Source organism: Jatropha curcas, chromosome 9, assembly GCF_041381405.1.
Source record: "Jatropha curcas cultivar XTBG-Jc1 chromosome 9, XTBG_Jcur_1.0, whole genome shotgun sequence".
In the NCBI taxonomy this organism is placed as follows: domain Eukaryota; kingdom Viridiplantae; phylum Streptophyta; class Magnoliopsida; order Malpighiales; family Euphorbiaceae; genus Jatropha; species Jatropha curcas.
The window spans coordinates 13,840,163-13,855,324 of record NC_143159.1 but is presented as its reverse complement, the minus strand read 5'-3'; the positions used below and the strand labels follow the sequence as shown (position 1 = coordinate 13,855,324).

At 35.6% G+C, this 15,162-nt stretch overlaps 2 long non-coding RNA genes across 2 annotated transcripts; both read left to right on the top strand.

The window, feature by feature from the left end:
- Positions 1-703: 703 nt before the first annotated feature.
- Positions 704-3,268, top strand: LOC149493673 (uncharacterized). Its single transcript, XR_016322649.1, has 3 exons — positions 704-1,196; positions 2,049-2,114; positions 2,980-3,268. It is a non-coding gene; the product is annotated as an uncharacterized LOC149493673 (long non-coding RNA).
- A 3,501-nt stretch (positions 3,269-6,769) lies between these two features.
- On the top strand, positions 6,770-9,868 carry LOC149493672 (uncharacterized). The gene is made up of 3 exons (XR_016322633.1): positions 6,770-7,796; positions 8,649-8,714; positions 9,580-9,868. It is a non-coding gene; the product is annotated as an uncharacterized LOC149493672 (long non-coding RNA).
- The last annotated feature ends 5,294 nt before the right edge of the window (positions 9,869-15,162 follow it).

The window sequence follows — 15,162 nt, the reverse complement described above, 5'->3', positions numbered from 1 at the left end:
TGGAAATTTACCAGAGGTATGCCAATATGGTACTTAAAACGTCCGGGACGTCGCGAGGATCGCGGAACTGGTCCCGAAATATTTTTTGGAGGTCCGAAACTCCCGAAAAAACCTTCGGAATGAAAAATCAGTAAAACCACGGCCTCGGTGGCTCGGGCCGCCGGACCCGGCGGCCTGGTCTGGCGGCCCAGGCCGCCGAAACAGTCCAATTTCGCATATAAATACGGCCCCGGTGTGACCTTTCAACTCACTCAGTCTGTATTGACAGACGCTCCTTCTCCCCTACGCTCCTTGCGATTCTTTACTGCTTTTCTGCATTTTAGTTTTAGCTTTATTGCTTTGTTGCTTTGTTAAGTGGTCACTAAATTTAAATTAATTAATATTCCCTTAACGAGGAGCTTAACCTGGAGTTAAGAAGTGGCCGTCGATTAAATCAAGTATACAAACTAAACTCTACCTATTTAATTTTAGCACTTCATGCATGCTTCTCTTCTACTCCTAAACTCTACAACTACATAAATGCATTCATGTCATCAATTTGGCAAATAAATTGCCTCAATTAATTAAGTTCAGACTAACATGCCCGGTTAATCAATAATCGTGGTATTAAAGTGAAATAACCCGAATTTTTATTTTCAAATATTTTTCATTTAAATTTAATAAACTGACAGCGTGGAAAATGTATTAAATTATTTAAATGCAAATTAATAGTTCGCACCGTGATAAACCGAACCGAAAAATCAGTTAAAAATTCAAAAATCAAATGAAAACCAAAGATTTGGGCGGAATCAAACCGAATCGACCCAAATCATCTAGAAACATCTTCTTTCTTTTATCTTCACACTCAACTCATCTCACTCACTCAGTCCAGACCACCACGCAGCGCCACCCAGCCAGCCTTCTCCTCCACTTTCTTCTTCTTCATCTTTTCTTTCTTTTCTTTTCTTTTCTTTCTTCCTTTCTTTCTTCATTGCGCCTGCATTACTGGTGAGACAGAGCAGCATCGTGCGCCACCCACGCCATCGCGCGCCACCGGTGCTCCTCACCGCAGCAGCTCTGCCACAGCAGTCGTCGCCGCTTGACACAGCACCTCCTGCGCGCGACTCCGGTTAGTGCTGCTGCCAGTTTTGGTTGATCCAGTCAATTTGGTTTCGTCACCGATCTAACGAAATTCAGCAAGAAAAATTATATTTGGGGTATAAATTAATTTTAGTAATTTTAGTTAATTAAGTTAATTTTATTATTGTAGTTAATTAATTTAGTTCATTTAATTTTAGTTAGTTTGCGTAGTTAATTAATATTATGTAGTGAAATTAATTTAAATAGTATTAATTTATTGATTAATAAAAGAAAAATATTTAGTTAGTAATTTTAGTTATTTAGTTAATTAATAAAAATATTAATTATTTAGTTAATCAATAAAAATATTTATTGATTAATTAATATGAAGTAAATATTAATTAATAAAAATAATAATTAGTTAAAATTAAATTCAGTATGAAGTAATTTATTGAGGAATTTTGATAATAATATTATGAATGGTATGAAATGAGGAATTGAGGATTAAAGGTAATGTTAATATTGTTCTTTGGATGGAGGATGGAAAAAAAAAAAAAAAAAGAAGAAAAAAAAAATTGAATTGATTGATTGCCCGATGGATGGGCTGTGTGGGTTGGAATTGTTGATATATTGTTGATATTTTAACAGGTAGATAGTCCAATTTTTAGGGGAGATGCTGCCGAAATTTCGGTAGAAAATAAAATAAATTTCAGTAGAAAATAAAATGAATTTCGGTAGCAAATAAAATTCATTATAGAAATTTAATTATTTATAGAGAGTAGAAAATAATAGAAAATAAAATAGATTTCGGTAGAAAATAAATAAAATAGAGTTCGATAGAGAAATAAAATTTATTATAGAAAAGAAATTAATATCGAGATTAGATTACGTAGAAAAATTAAGAGTATAAAATAAAATTCTAAGAGTGGTAAAGAAATACTTTATCTGATATAGTTACTTTTGTTTTGTGTCATTCTTAAATTTCTTAGATCGCCCGGGTCCATCTAGTACTCCTCCTGGACAGAATCAAAGCTAGAACTTCGCTCTCCATCACTGTGAGTAATAATAAATAATGCATATCAACACTGCATTTGCATAACATTTATTTATAAACATTATATTTTTATTTACATATTTACGATATATTACAAGTATTTTATCATATATATTATGTTATGATCACTATAATTATACTTATATATAATTGTGCATTTGGATGAAATTGGTGTATCTTGATGAATGAATTGTCTGATTATTTGTGCTGTGACTATACTGTGATTTGTTTGTGTGGAATTGGGATGAAGTGGGTCACCATGGGTTTGTGAGACTGTTACTGTTATATGGATCCTGAAAATGATTACTGTTAGCCGGGTAAATGGGAGATCGGCGCCCCCGTGTGCACCTACTGTTACCGTTACTGTTAACCACAGGTTGGCTTCTTTATTTGGGCGCACCGGATAATCTAGGTTTGATCGCAGCCCGCAGGGTGGCCTCCTGTTGTGAGCGCTTGATGATCTAGATTTGATGGAGACGACCGGGTTGCCTCCTGTTGGTATAAAAAAAAAAAAAAAAAGAAAAGAAAAGAAAAGAGAGAATGGAAAAACAATGAGAGGGCTGGTCAAGTGAGGATTAGACCGGTCGGCCAGTATGGGGGATCGGCTCCCTGGTGCACACGTGAGAGGATGAGCCATGTGGGAGGACGGCTCATCGGGGGTTCGGTGACTCCACTGACTAATTTCCACGTGATTTGATTATTTGAAGGTGATATTGTTTGTGGGTGCTGATGTAATGTCATATGATTGACTGTTGTGTGTTCATTCAGTATACTAGGGTGCATTTTGCTTGACTGTATGTGGTGTGTATTATTTATTATTATTCACTGAGTTGCAAAACTCACCCCCTTCTCTCCAAACCTCCCAGGTACTAGGAAGCAGCTGATTCGACTGAAGCTCTGCAATCTTCTCCGCAGAGTTATAAATGTAAACTTTATATTTCTGTTATTTAATTTTGGATGTATAAGTTACTCTCTTATCAGATTATTATTGAACTCCGCAGTTATAGGGTTGTGTATTTAAATTGGGCCTTATTGTTAGCACTACGCTATAAATTAATTATTGTGTAATTAACTGTAGGTAAACTAGTAAGCCTTTATTGTGATTATGAGTTATTGTGAATAGGCCCTGGTGAAATTATATGTATTATTTGATATTGGGCCAGATGTTTGAAAATTTTATAAAACTTATATCTTAAGTCATATGGGCTTACTGTTTTGTTGAGATTAGGAGAATTATGTAGACAGATTGAATAATTTAGGCTTACTACGGGCCTCGGGGGCCTTAAGCCTACCTAGGCCCTAGTGCTGGTCCGGCCCATGGAAACGGGTCGTGACAAAGGTGGTATCAGAGCAAAAGTTCATAAGTCTAGATGTAACTGCGGAGTAATTCCTGTCATGTCTTGACATAGTCTTCCTTGCTTTCCTCTTCAGCGTTGTTCGCAATTAGGTTAGAGTCAAGTTGTTTAATGTGTAAAATTTGTATCCTTGTTCTTTAGAGATGTGATTTAGTTACCGATGCTAACGGGATGGTTTAAACAAAAATCCTTATATGGAATAAATAATATTCATATATAATTTAAGTATGTAAGAAGATAAGTTATATAGGATTAATAAGTTAAAGTTAGATAATGAAAGTGTGCTATTTTTATTTAATACGTATTGCATGTGGAATACACACATAATAATGCATGAATGTGTGTAGATGTGTGCCTGCGGAATTGAGAATGAGTTGCTAATTATTTAATAAGAGAACTAAATGATTCGGATTCGAGGACATTAGAATCTATTTAATTAGAGTATTGAATGAGTATATGAATTTGGTGAAATTTATATGATGTTGGTTAGTAGAATTTCTTATATTTATTGAGATAAATATGTTTTTGGATGGAATGGATATATATGATTTTTATAAGGTTTGAATATTGAAGGATTTGGTATAATAATTGGTGATGAGTATTTTTCATAAAGAATAATATTGGTGGAATTATTATATGAAGTGAGTTTTATTTATGAGTAATCACTGCTTGGTAGAGTAAAGCGTATTTATTTATTTTTTTTTGGTGTGTGAATATAAGGAATAATATAAATTATTGTGGTTATAAGAAAAGTAAATTGTGATTCTTAGTAAGAGATAAATTACTCTATTTTTTATGTACTTAGTGGTGGATATTGTGTGGATTGTGGTATCTTATGGTTTAATATGGTATAAATAAGAATTAAATCTAATGTTGTTTATTCTTTTGATGTTTAAAATAGTTGTTGTACACTCAATGGTATGTAAATGACAAACAATGATTTTTGTTTAATGAGAGATTCTATGATCCGAGGAACGACTCTATAAGGGAATTAAGGTATTTATTTTATGTAAATAGTGGGCTCTGATGATTAAGTGTATTGGTGAATGAATCGGACATGGAGAGATAATTGCCCAATTATTGAATTGATATAATACTAATGAATTAGATAAGTAAGGATGGATCTAGTCCTGTTATTGTATGGATATTAAGAAAAGAATCAATTACAGAAACGTGAAGGGTATGAATTAATATGATTTAAATGAGGATAGTCAGTAATTAGAGGTTTAATAAATTAGGGATTATGGGTAACAAGATTCGATGAAAATAAAAATAATGATACATCAACGGATTTAAGATAAAGACCTCTATATTTTGGGATTTCATGAGTGTAGAAAAATTGTGGTTTACAAGTCATGAAAGAGTTATGGATCCATGTGTGATATAATTAAGATCCTAGTACATGTAGGATGTTTAATAAGCCAGACTAAGCTTATGGACCAAGTATAATAAAATAAAAGTAAAAGATAACAAAGGCAATTAGTGGTTTTGGGATTGAAACGCTATTATATTGAGGTGATAACTATATTAGGAAAATTATAGCTTGAATATAATTTGAATAAGAGTTGAAAAAAAAAAATCATGGGACTTAGCTTAAGATGACAATGAATGTGAATACATGTAACTTATTGATGGAAAGTATATAAACATAAGGACTTTCTATTAATTAGTGCAATTTGTGCAAGATACTTGTTTTATTGGATAAAGAAGGTTAGTTATATTTATGTCCTTAGTAGAACATGGATGTAATTAGAGTATTTTATTTCATTAGTAAGCTAGCTAAGTTTGAATTTACTATTTGTTTGGAACAGTGAAACTTGGTATAAGAATAAATAGGTGAATTTGGGATAGTTTAACAATTTTAGCGAGGTAGTATTTGAAAACTGAAAATATAAACTATAGGATTATTGGATGTGATAACGGTATGGTTTAAGATTATTGGAATGCTAACTCATGGGTGTCAATCAGAGCATTAATAAATGAAAATTTGCTCATGGAATTATTGAGATATCGATTGGGATGAGAGTCATTAAGATATGATTGGAGTCAATGTAAAGCTATTCTGAAGTTCTTAGTAATTGGTGGCAATTATGATTGAATGAATAAAATTGTGTTATAAATGGCAGTTTGCGATATAACTTGTGGTTTAAAGGAATACTTGGTTAGTTAGGTCAATTCGAGGACTAGTACATTGTAACTCTGATGTTTAAGGATTCAATGAGGCATTAACCTTGTTTGGAGTAAGGCATGTAGAGAGAACATAATTAAGGTTGAGGATATTCTTAGATCGTATTAGGTATAAATTTTACAAATTTTGGAGGTGATAGACTTGGAGAAAAGGAATAACTCAATGATATATTATTATCTGAATCTTCATAGGCATTCATGGGATTAAGAATAAACATAAAATAATGGACATAATCTACTCAGGAGTTAAATTATGGTTTAACATTCTTAATCACGTACTTAGCTAGAGCAAAAGACACTACTTGTTTAGGATTCTTGATTTCTAGATAAGTAAATTTCGGTCTAAAAGGTTGATTAAAGACAGAAGAAATAGGTAAATTGGTTTGGAGAATTTTTCATCACGATTCAGCTTGTAAAAAAAAAAAAATGTAGGCTGGATTTCTTTATAGAATTGAGTATAATTGAATGGCGTTTGCAAATTTTCGAAAATGAATTAAGAATTATCTGGCATGACAACAATTAACTTGGCTAGTTGCATAAATTCTTGTCATAATTAGTTAAGAAATGGTATGATACGACAAATTGGAAAGAGGAATAGAGAAGTTAATAACTAAAATAAAGACTTGATTGTGAATTTAAATTCTCTCTATATAGTTGATGTACTACTTGTTTTTATGGGATTCTCATTAGTAGGATTTGAAAAGAGATTATATATCTATCTTTAGTTGGAAAATGGTTAAGTTGATAAATAGATGATGAGCTTGGAATAGAGGTCAGGGTCTCCTATCAGTTGATAGCAACTAGCTAGAGAAATGTCATGATTTGTTGGAAATAAGCTTGTAGAAGTGCTAAGAATTTGTTCTCTTTAATTGGAAATGATCAGATAGTACTTAATGGCAGAATTTGATAATAATCGGAAACCTCCTTGAATTGATAGCAACCATCTTATCTAATTATTAACTTCTTCCATGATTATTGGAGCAATGATTTTAATATTTGGAATTGATGGAAAATGGATGAGTCAGCATGTAGGTTTTAAATTTTGAAATAAGGATTCTAAATTGGGATAGTAGTAAATTTGAAAATGTGGATTCTTGTATCAGAAGATCTAATATTTGGTTTACGTATGAGCGTCTTATTGAGTGATGATCATTGCTTATAATAGCTCATGAGAGATAAATGAGACTATACGTCAATGTAGGTCACATGATATATAGCTAATGAGATTAATAATCTTTACTTAGCAAAAGTTATGAGGAACTTAAATTCTTTTGTGTAAAGGTGAATATTAGTGTCGAACCTGTGCCTTGGGTTATGAATGTTCTACTTGATTTGACTTGTGGATATAGTACAACTCAAGTTTAAATTAACTATAGTGATAAGGTAGATATCTAACTGTTCATCAGAACAAGAATTCTCCTGAGTGTAAATGTCATAACTTTTAGCAGTTGCAGCATTATGTGAGAAGCACAACCACCATTGTAGTAAACAACTGTTGCATCCTAGTTTCTTGTTAGCTTTAAAATTCGAGGACGAATTTTTATAAGGGGGGAAGACTGAAATAACCCGAATTTTTATTTTCAAATATTTTTCATTTAAATTTAATAAACTGACAGCGTGGAAAATGTATTAAATTATTTAAATGCAAATTAATAGTTCGCACCGTGATAAACCGAACCGAAAAATCAGTTAAAAATTCAAAAATCAAATGAAAACCAAAGATTTGGGCGGAATCAAACCGAATCGACCCAAATCATCTAGAAACATCTTCTTTCTTTTATCTTCACACTCAACTCATCTCACTCACTCAGTCCAGACCACCACGCAGCGCCACCCAGCCAGCCTTCTCCTCCACTTTCTTCTTCTTCATCTTTTCTTTCTTTTCTTTTCTTTTCTTTCTTCCTTTCTTTCTTCATTGCGCCTGCATTACTGGTGAGACAGAGCAGCATCGTGCGCCACCCACGCCATCGCGCGCCACCGGTGCTCCTCACCGCAGCAGCTCTGCCACAGCAGTCGTCGCCGCTTGACACAGCACCTCCTGCGCGCGACTCCGGTTAGTGCTGCTGCCAGTTTTGGTTGATCCAGTCAATTTGGTTTCGTCACCGATCTAACGAAATTCAGCAAGAAAAATTATATTTGGGGTATAAATTAATTTTAGTAATTTTAGTTAATTAAGTTAATTTTATTATTGTAGTTAATTAATTTAGTTCATTTAATTTTAGTTAGTTTGCGTAGTTAATTAATATTATGTAGTGAAATTAATTTAAATAGTATTAATTTATTGATTAATAAAAGAAAAATATTTAGTTAGTAATTTTAGTTATTTAGTTAATTAATAAAAATATTAATTATTTAGTTAATCAATAAAAATATTTATTGATTAATTAATATGAAGTAAATATTAATTAATAAAAATAATAATTAGTTAAAATTAAATTCAGTATGAAGTAATTTATTGAGGAATTTTGATAATAATATTATGAATGGTATGAAATGAGGAATTGAGGATTAAAGGTAATGTTAATATTGTTCTTTGGATGGAGGATGGAAAAAAAAAAAAAAAAAGAAGAAAAAAAAAATTGAATTGATTGATTGCCCGATGGATGGGCTGTGTGGGTTGGAATTGTTGATATATTGTTGATATTTTAACAGGTAGATAGTCCAATTTTTAGGGGAGATGCTGCCGAAATTTCGGTAGAAAATAAAATAAATTTCAGTAGAAAATAAAATGAATTTCGGTAGCAAATAAAATTCATTATAGAAATTTAATTATTTATAGAGAGTAGAAAATAATAGAAAATAAAATAGATTTCGGTAGAAAATAAATAAAATAGAGTTCGATAGAGAAATAAAATTTATTATAGAAAAGAAATTAATATCGAGATTAGATTACGTAGAAAAATTAAGAGTATAAAATAAAATTCTAAGAGTGGTAAAGAAATACTTTATCTGATATAGTTACTTTTGTTTTGTGTCATTCTTAAATTTCTTAGATCGCCCGGGTCCATCTAGTACTCCTCCTGGACAGAATCAAAGCTAGAACTTCGCTCTCCATCACTGTGAGTAATAATAAATAATGCATATCAACACTGCATTTGCATAACATTTATTTATAAACATTATATTTTTATTTACATATTTACGATATATTACAAGTATTTTATCATATATAGTATGTTATGATCACTATAATTATACTTATATATAATTGTGCATTTGGATGAAATTGGTGTATCTTGATGAATGAATTGTCTGATTATTTGTGCTGTGACTATACTGTGATTTGTTTGTGTGGAATTGGGATGAAGTGGGTCACCATGGGTTTGTGAGACTGTTACTGTTATATGGATCCTGAAAATGATTACTGTTAGCCGGGTAAATGGGAGATCGGCGCCCCCGTGTGCACCTACTGTTACCGTTACTGTTAACCACAGGTTGGCTTCTTTATTTGGGCGCACCGGATAATCTAGGTTTGATCGCAGCCCGCAGGGTGGCCTCCTGTTGTGAGCGCTTGATGATCTAGATTTGATGGAGACGACCGGGTTGCCTCCTGTTGGTATAAAAAAAAAAAAAAAAAGAAAAGAAAAGAAAAGAGAGAATGGAAAAACAATGAGAGGGCTGGTCAAGTGAGGATTAGACCGGTCGGCCAGTATGGGGGATCGGCTCCCTGGTGCACACGTGAGAGGATGAGCCATGTGGGAGGACGGCTCATCGGGGGTTCGGTGACTCCACTGACTAATTTCCACGTGATTTGATTATTTGAAGGTGATATTGTTTGTGGGTGCTGATGTAATGTCATATGATTGACTGTTGTGTGTTCATTCAGTATACTAGGGTGCATTTTGCTTGACTGTATGTGGTGTGTATTATTTATTATTATTCACTGAGTTGCAAAACTCACCCCCTTCTCTCCAAACCTCCCAGGTACTAGGAAGCAGCTGATTCGACTGAAGCTCTGCAATCTTCTCCGCAGAGTTATAAATGTAAACTTTATATTTCTGTTATTTAATTTTGGATGTATAAGTTACTCTCTTATCAGATTATTATTGAACTCCGCAGTTATAGGGTTGTGTATTTAAATTGGGCCTTATTGTTAGCACTACGCTATAAATTAATTATTGTGTAATTAACTGTAGGTAAACTAGTAAGCCTTTATTGTGATTATGAGTTATTGTGAATAGGCCCTGGTGAAATTATATGTATTATTTGATATTGGGCCAGATGTTTGAAAATTTTATAAAACTTATATCTTAAGTCATATGGGCTTACTGTTTTGTTGAGATTAGGAGAATTATGTAGACAGATTGAATAATTTAGGCTTACTACGGGCCTCGGGGGCCTTAAGCCTACCTAGGCCCTAGTGCTGGTCCGGCCCATGGAAACGGGTCGTGACATAAAGCCTAAAATCCGACAATATTGGCCAAAAAAGCCTAGTTAATCAATAACTATGGTGAAAGTGCCTTTATTTCGAACAAATCCGGCTTAAGTCCAATTAATCAATAATTGTGGCTAATAGCCTTCATTAAACACGTTTTTTTTTTTCTTGGCAATCAAATTGCCTACATTGCAATTCGGTTGATCACTTTCGGCAAACAAATTGCCTATAAGTAAGATTAACCACTTTTGGCGACAAATCACTTAAACCAATTTTTTGGCAAAATGCGTTGAATAAATCAGTCTTTTGGCTTAAAGCCTTAAAATCAATCAATTTTCAGCAATAAATTGCCTAAATCAACTCATTTTGGCTAAAAGCCTTAAATCAAACATCTTTTGGCAATAATAAGCCCAAACATCAATTTTTGGCAATAATAAGCCCAATCAAACACTTCTTTTTGGCAACAATAAGCCCAATCAACACTTTTGACAACAAATGCCTAAACAAAAATGCACAAAGCATACACACACTCATGCATAAAGCATACCCATTCAAAGCCCTTTTAAAAAGGCCTATCGAACTACGTTGACTTTGATCTTCCATTCAAACGGAAGTACGTAGGCACATTTGGGATTTAACCCCGAGCGGCAAGTCGAAATCACATAAACATTTTATTTGGTCCAATTATTTCATTTTACCCTGCAAAGCATTCATCCATAGGTTAGTTCATCAGCATGACATAGTCTCGGGATCCACCTCGGGTTCGTAGACCATGCCTTAACATTGGGTTAATTAATCTATTAATTAGGTTAATTAAAATTGGAGTCACTTAGGGTTTTTCCTAGTTTACCCGAAAATAATTAAACAAGGTGGCGACTCATACATTCACGTGCATTTCTGCCTTTAGTCACATGCATTTGTATGCCTGATATTTGGGGTAGGGGTTCACATTAAGTTATGAATTCACAAAACAACCATAAAACCTAATGATCTGATTTATGTTTGATTTCACTATTAATAGTTAGGTAATTAAACTGGATTAGAATAGCTAACAATACATCGGGAGAGCTTGTTAGTAACTCTAGGGTTGTTTCTCCTACTTGAACAATTAAAATTGATTAATGAACTAATAGGATAAGCTGGATAGAATTAAGTGAAATCAAATTCCCTAGTAATTTAATTCTCTGATTTCTTTTCACCTGAATTTTGTGTTTGATCTTTTCTTTTTTTACTTCAAATTTTATTTTCCTTATAGCAATTCTCTCTTAATATCGTCTAAATAATAATAGGCTAACATAATTTTGGTAATTGATATACAATCCCTGTGGATACGATACTCTCTTACTCTATATTACTTGTTGCGATTTCGTACACTTGCGAAAAATGCTGTCAATCTGATTGACAGCGGGAAAATTACCAAGCCTTCGGAGAGGAACAAGGCAAGCACTAAGAACAACCCGCTTCCCCAATATCAGTACAACTATCTGTCTCGTAAGACTCAGTCGGGTGGATCGGTCAACGCGATCGGAAGTGGATTACCAGAAGAAGTGGTATTGGCGGAAGCTGAATGGGAAGAGCGGATGTGCGCAATGTTGAACATATGGGATGACTGCAGTAGTGATGAGGAAGGGAAAATGCCCGTAAAGATAGAAATTAAGAAAAGCATCACGGCGAAGGTGGGTGATGTACTAGAAGATGAGGATGAGCAACTCCAGCTTGCAATTCAAAAGAGCTTGGCCGACCAAGAAGAACAGTGGTACTATAGCAGTGAAGAGGACGTGAATGAGGTAGGCGTCCAGAGCTTAACCCGGAGTGGGCGAGTATACAATCCCGAGAGCAGTGTACAGGCTAAAGGAAAAGAGATTGTTGCTGATGGAATAAAGAAGAAGGTAATTGAGAAAGGTGGAGAGGAGTCAAAAGAGAAAAAGAAAGAAGAAGAGGTAATGAAAGGGCACAAAAAGACTGTCGAGGTTGGAGAAAGCAGTCAGAATAAAGTACCTAGTGGGGTGACCGCCAGTTCGGTATTGAGTCAGTTGCAGAGAACAAGAGCAGATATTTCAATATGGGACTTGCTGATAGCATCTAAGGAGCATAGAGAAGCTTTACTTGAAGCCATGACTTTTGTCAAAGTGCCGGCTCGGATTCAAAGTGTTGATATGATCAACGTGCTACAGCGAAGAATAGGCGAGGTCACTTTCTTTGACTCGGACCTCCCATCGGAAGGAAGAAACCACTGTAAGCCATTGTACATTCAGATTGCCGTCAATGGACGTGATACCTGGAACGTGATGGTGGATAACGGATCAGCACTGTGTGTATGCCCGTTGAAGATGCTATCTAAGTTTAAAATTGAAGAGTCAGAACTTGAGCCATCAAATATGGTGGTCAAAGCTTACGACAACACCATGAGGAATGCAAAAGGAACTTTTAAAGCAAAGATATCCACAGGGGCCGTGGAAAGCTGGGTAGACGTGGTTGTGCTTGACATCTTAGCCAACTATGCTCTTTTGTTGGGAAGACCCTGGCTCCATCCTTTTTGGTGCAGTTCCGTCTACCTTGCACAGAAAAGTGAAAATTCCATGGGGTACAGACATGGTGACAGTCAATGCGCAAGAGGATCTGAATGTGGCAACTGTGGAAGGCTTAGAGTTGGCGGTACCATTATCGGGTTTTCAGGTGGCAGTAATTGATGCGCCTACCACCAAGAGCAAGAGTGCAGTGAATAGAATGAGTCCTTTCTTAAGGAAGATGATGAAGAAGATGAATTGGCAGTACGGCAAAGGTTTGGGTCGGGAGCTGCAAGGAATGTTTGAACCTCTCTCATCGGCATTGGGACAGCAAGACAAGTGCGGATTGGGATATTCTGAAAATAGAAAGAAGGAAAGGTATGAGATTCGGTCTCCAATCAGAGGGTCAAATTTGAATCATATCTTTTTTGTTCCACAAGCCGAAGGAGAATTTCAGAGTAGGGGGAAGACCTACCCCGACTTGGAGATATTTATGACTGATTATGAGGAGAAGCTGATCAGGTCACCCGAACCTTCCTTGGAACAGCTGGTGGATGGAACCGAGTTTATGGTGTGTATGACACAAGCAAGCACTGAATCTGAGTGGTAAAAGAAGATATCAAAGTTTGAAGACTTTTTGGGGATTGGGGATGAAGCTTCCAAGCTGGTGCAAGAGTAGAAGGCCAAGACACGGATCCTCCAGTCGGTCCTAGCTGCTGAAGATGCTGAAGAGGCAGAGAGGAAGGTATTGAAGATGAAGCTAGCCGAAGAGAAGGTGGGAGCTACCCCGGAAGAAGAAGAAGATGCAGATGCCGATGAAGTAATCCAGGCAATTAAGAACACTTGTAATGAATGTATTGAGCAGGCAATTAATCCTGTGTTTTGCTTTTCTGATGCTTGTTTTGAGAACACTATGGATGGTTTTCCTCTTTTATTTCAATCAATGGAAGTGAACTTCGACTACTTGTTTTCTTATTTTCCTGATTGTCATGTTCATGGCATTGATTATACCACACGCATATTTGACATAAATGCATTGCATAATTTTGCATTTAACTTAAGCACCACTAAAGATCCTAAAATAATTGAAATCGGATCAGACTTTAAACCTGAGCTCAGACAGGATCTTCAAGAATGCATTAGAAAAAATTCAGAGGTATTTGCCTGGAGCTATGCGGACATGCTGGGAATCGACAGATCAATAGCAGAGCACTTCATTCCTACTAATCCGAGTGTTAAGCCAGTAAAGCAGAAAAGGAGAAGGGTCAGACTAGAGTGGCAGGATAAGATCAAAGCTAAAGTTCAGAAGCAGTTGGATGCAGGATTCTTGGAAGTAGTTCACTATCCGGAATGGTTGGCAAATATAGTCCCAGTGCTGAAGAAAGACGGGAGGATAAGGGTCTGTGTCGACTATAGGGACCTGAACAAAGCCTCGCCTAAGGATGACTTCCCACTTCCGCATATAGATGTTTTGATTGACAGTGCTGCCGAAATGGGATGTTATTCTATCATGGACGGATTCTCCGGATACAACCAAATACTGATGGCCTTAGTTGACAAGCACAAAACGGCCTTCACCACAGATTTCGGAACGTTTTGCTATAGAGTAATGCCATTTGGATTGAAGAACGCTGGGGCAACATACCAGAGAATGGCTACAACATTATTTCATGATATGATCCATAAAGGGTTAGAAGTATATGTGGATGACATGGTGATCATGACAAAAACACAGGAAGAACACGCAGAAATGCTGGAGAAGTTCTTTGCACGGGTCAAGCAGTATAACTTAAGACTCAATCCCAAGAAGTGCATATTCGGAGTAACAAAAGGGAAGTTGTTAGGTTTCGTTGTAGGACCTAACGGGATTGAGGTTGACCCAGACAAAATAAAAGCCATTCAGGATATGGAACCGCCAAGAACAGAACGTCAGGTGAGAAGCTTCTTGGGTAAAATTCAGTACATCAGCAGGTTTATTTCAAGGTTATCCATCACTTGTGCTCCAATTTTCAAGCTACTAAAGAAGAATCAGCCAGTTAAGTGGAATGAGGACTGCCAGAAAGCCTTTGACCACATAAAGAAATACTTGATGAATCCACCGGTGCTTAGTTCACCAAGACCAGGAGAACCTCTGATCTTGTATCTGTCTGTAAAAGATGCAGGAGTTGGAGCAATGTTGGTACAGCCGGACGCCGCTGGAGTAGAAAAGGCCATCTACTACATTAGCAAGAAACTACTGCCTATTGGGGAGAAGTACAACTTGGTGGAGAAAACATGCATGGTAGTAGTGTGGTCGATAAAGAAGTTGAGGCCTTACTTTGATTCCTTCAAGGTCACTTTTGTCTCCAAGATTGATCCTTTGAAGTATTTGCAGAGAACGCCTACTCTAGAAGGACGGTTGTCTAAATGGTTAATTCAAATGTCTAGTGTGGATGCAGAGTTTGTAACAAAGAAAACGGTCAAAGGTTGGGCTGTAGCAGAATTCCTGGCAGAAAATCCAATTACAAGTGATGAACCTTGGGAATTGGAGTTTCCAGATGAGCACTTACAATGTATCGAGACAAGGGCTTGGAAATTGTACTTTGATGGATCAACCAACAGAAATGGAGCCGGAGCTGGTATTGT